The following is a 4,875-nucleotide window of genomic DNA, read 5'->3' as shown; positions in this document are numbered from 1 at the left end:
TTTCAATCTAAAACTCGATTTGTAGAAAATCGAATATGGGGGACGATCAAACATAAAATAAAAAATAAAAAATGCATGGAACTCGAGTTCCATAAAAAAGCCATTATAGGCCTTCATGAAACGCCGCTATAGGTAAAATTTAAAACTTAAAAAAAAAATTTTAAAAAAAAAATTGCATGGAACTCGAGTTCATGGAGCTCGAGTTCCAGCAATGTTTTTTTTTTTATTTTTTAGTTTGTTATAACTCAATTGTCCAAAAATCAAGTTAAAAAAGAGGGACATTTTCTTAATTAGTTTGGGAAAGGGGACAGAAGGTTGTATAATTTGCGCGAAAAGGACATTTGCACATTTTGCCTAGAGAAACGGCTTAGGTTAGAAAGAAATGATATGTGTTTAGGCTCAAATGTGCCTTTGTTGTTGGGTGCGTATTTTTGTATTGCAGTTTTTGGGTTGCAATTTCTTGGAGGAATTTTTAATTATTATTTTGTATGGAATTCCTTTTTGTTGGCACATTTTTTATGGTCTCTCTCTCTGTGTTTGTGGTGTATTTCTTTTTGTATGAGACTTCTTTTGGTGGTGCATTTATTGGTTGCCTTGGATTTTTTGGTTTTTTGGAATTTGGGTGAATCTTTTTTGTGAATAATGAAAAAACATTTGGTGAGAATCTCCTTGACTTAAAATATTCTATTGATTCCATAGAGATGACACTAAGTATTTAAGCATAGTAACAGATTATATTATCAAAATTCATAGGCATTTGGAATTCCTCTCCATCCATGTCGGCTAGGACTAGATCTTATCTAGAAAACACTTTCTTCACAACGTATGGGCCTTCATAAGTTGGCGCAAGCTTCCCTCTTACGTTGGACAGCGCCAAGTTTCTCTTTTTGAGGATCGGGTTTCCTTCATCAAACTTTCTTGTTGAATGTACGAGCTACTCTCCGTTGGTACAATTGTCCATGACAAATAGCAGCCATGCGCTTTTCCTCTATCTTGTTTAATTGCTCGTAGCAAGTACGAATCCATTCAGCTTCATCCAAGTCTATTTAAGCCAAGATTCTAAGAGAGGGCACTTCAAACTCAATTGGTAACACGGCTTCCATCCCATACACTAGTGAATAGGGAGTGGCACCTATTGATGTTCTAATTAAGGTGTGATAGTCATAGATAGGGCCGGCTGAACCATATAAGCAATTGATGCAATTTTCTAAGGCCCCCAAATAAAAAAAGGCCTCCACTTGTAAAAAAAAAAAATATATATATATATATATATATATATATTATTTATCTATATATTTTAATTAAAAAAAATATTTTAGGTACTTTTATTGGTCAATAAAATGCATTAAAAAAGTCACATTGTATCTTAAAATGCAGAATAATGCACAATAACAGTGCACACAACTTGATAGGATAAGATTGCACAATGCACATAGCATTGTGCAAGCTTGTCCACAAGCCCCAACTAGGGGTGTCCACGGGTCGGGCCGGGTCGGGTTTGTGCCCAACCCGGACTCGACCCGCTGAGGTCGGGTGGGAGAGAATCAGACCCACAACCGACCGCCGATCACCACAGGTCGAGTCGGATCGGATTCTAAAAAACGATCGATCGGTTCGGTTGAAACCGATGAACGGCAGCGACAAGTGGAGAAGAACGAACCGTCGTCGGATTTGGTCGGAGGAGAGCGAAACCTCACCGATCAGAGCTTAAACATCGCCGGATCTAAGCCAAAGTTACCGATCTGAGCTTAAATGTCACCGATCTAAGCGATGTTTTGAAAAATATTGCCGAATCTGAGCCAAAAATCGTCGGATCTAAGTAGATCTGAGCAAAATCGTCGCCGGTCTAAGTGAAAGATGGCTAATCGTCGACGGATCTGAACGGAGGAGGCTTTCATCTGAAGTGGTGGCCGGGCGGGTCGGGTGGCTGTGGTTTTAGAGGAGAAAACTCGCCACTCGACCCACCGGAATCGGGTTTGGAGGATTGAGACCCGCCGCCGACCGCCAGAGTCATCGGGTCGGGCAGCGAGCGGGTCGGTCCAGGCGGGTTTCTCAGTTTGGTCGGGTAAACGAGTTGCATGGACACCCCTAGCCCCAACACATCACAAGGCCTAAGCTAAGCTGGCCCCCACACGACCCCACATTAATTAATAAGTTATTACATTTTTTTAATGCAAACTCTTACTTTATCAATTATTATAAATTATCACACCAATTAATTATTTGATGTATATTATATCAACTCATTTGTATTATAGTGATACTAATTTATTGAACCATATAATAAATTAATTTTTATTTGTACAAATTTAGACTTTAAAGTTAAAAAAAGAATCCACTTAAAATTTTCGCCTAAGGCCCCCAAAATTGTTGAGCTGGCCCTGGTCATAGAGTGCAAATTGCAAGAAATCGTGCCAATCCTTGTACGTACTGGTCATCTTTGCTAAGATCTTCTTCACATTCTTATTAGCGGCTTCTACAATTCTATTCATTTGAGGACGATATAGAGTGGAATTCCAATGCTCAATTTTGAATTGTTGGCATAGTTGTTGTATCATCCTTCAATTCAGATTGGCTTCATTATCAGTTATGAGCTCTTCGAGCACACCATAGCAACAAATGATGTTTTGCTTGATAAATCAAGCCACTATTGCTTAGGTAACACTTTTGTAGGAACTAGCTTCTACTCATTTGGTGAAATAGTTAGTTGCCACTAGCATGTACTCATGCCCATTGCCTTTGGAGAGATAAGGCCAATAACGTCCATACCGCCAAGCCAAGAAAGGCTAAGTGGTGCAATGGTTATGGCGGTGCATTCTTTTGGTCCTGATAAATCTGGCAACGGTGACAAGATTGTACATGCTTGATGTACTCATTTTCCATGGTTAGCCGACTCTCATGATTCTTCTTCCCAGGGACGGACCTACACTATGCAAGAGGGGGGCCATTGCCCCCCCCCCCCCCCCCCCCAATTAAAAAAAAAAAAAAACTAGTATAAAAAAATTAAGATTTGCCCTTTTATATATATATATATATATATATATATATATATTTGTCTCTCCTCCTCTAAAATATTTAGATATTGACCTACAAGAAAATAAATAAATAAATAAAATTCATACCCCTTTAACTACAAAACCAAAATAAAAATAAATAAATATGGACTAAACAAAAATCGCACACAAAATAAGAAACACTTATTTTGTATGTTATACTTTGTTGATGTGTTTTATAATATGAAATGTTTAAGAAATACTTATTTTGTAGGTAGTATTTTCTTGAATATGAAATAGATGTTAGTTTTTATTTTCATAATTTTTTTTTTTGGTTTTAAGCTTTGGCCCCCCCCAGGTATGAATCCTGGTTCCGTCCCTGCTTCTTCCCCAACAATCTCTTCCTCAACATGGCAACACTCCTCAACTACAAGGCGTTAGTGAACTTAGTGTGCCATCTGAGTATATGTAACATTTATACTTTTGAACTTGGTACTCAGTTAGCTAACATAGCGTTGATATGGGATAAGCTTCGGATCTTGGGCTTGCCAATCTCAATTGATTTGAGAGACGATCAAGATCGAACATAGTTAGATGATTAAAAATTTAATATAATATGAATTTAGAAGTCTTAATGATCAAAACAATATATTATATGCTTAAATTGAACCAAAGGATTGCAAGATATAGCCTTATCAAGATTTAATGGAGTGATACACATTCTTGCAATTATGGCTAAATAGATGTGATTATGATTAAATAATTGTGATTGATTTTATAAAGGATTAATTATGATTGATTATGTATCGTAATCCCACTGGTTTAGGCTTTGAACAAGGGCACACGTACATGCATAGGGTAATTTATTTCTATTGGATAACTGGAATTTTTAGAGTTTTAATTAAGAAATAACCATATTGGTTAAAATTTGGGGGGTTTTTTCTTTTTTTTACTTGGTAGCCTTAGGCCACCGTCTCATTTGCCTATACTATAGAGCTAGCCCTAGTGACATTATAATTATCAATTAAGTTTGAGTTGTACACGGTAAAGCCCAAAACAAACAAGTAAATCAACCAGGTCTAGATTTTATTAAAAGAAAAATAAATAAATAACAGTCGAGGCAAAAATTTTGGGTTCAAGTTAAGTCCCATTTTGCCATGGCAAGAATGTAAATACCCATTTAAATTAGGTGGGTTGTCTTTTTTATGTTTAAAGTTTCATATTTTTAATTTCACTCTTAAAATTAGGTTTAATAAAATTTTCACAAAAATTCCCCAATCAACAATACAGATAGTAGCATTCTTGCTCTTGCCTCGTGTCTTTCTCACGCTACTGCTAGCTGCTATTCTCTCATTGCTACTCTGCTCTAAGCCTTAAGTTTCTACTAGCTCATCATTGTTAGGCTTTCTTCGATATTGTTAATAACCCACCTTTGGATGTAAGACATAAATTTAAACCTAATAAAGCTTAACAATAGCCCCAGCCACTAATCATAACCACACAAATGTACCATCATAATTACAGTTCTGTGTTAAGCATGAACAGATTAAAGAATATCATAAATTACCTTAGAGACCAAATTTAGCTTACCAGTCCGTTTGGTTGGGGAGATTTGAGGGAAGATAGAAAAAGGAGGAGAAAAAATATGAGAGAAAATGATTTTTTTTTTTTTTTTTTGGGTGTGTTGTTTGATTGGGAGAGAAAATGAGAGGGAAAACCAGGGGGGGAAATGGGCTTTTGCCCTTAATTTTTAAACCATGCAGTAATTTATCCCTGTTTTGAAACTATATAGCAGCATGTCCCTCTTTGGAACTCGATTTTTAGAAAATCGAGTTCCCCTTATAAATTTTTAGAAAATCGAGTTCCCTTTATAACTCGGCTT

This window comes from Quercus robur, chromosome 3 (assembly GCF_932294415.1).
Source record: "Quercus robur chromosome 3, dhQueRobu3.1, whole genome shotgun sequence".
Lineage (NCBI taxonomy): Eukaryota > Viridiplantae > Streptophyta > Magnoliopsida > Fagales > Fagaceae > Quercus > Quercus robur.
This window is presented reverse-complemented; position numbering follows the sequence as displayed.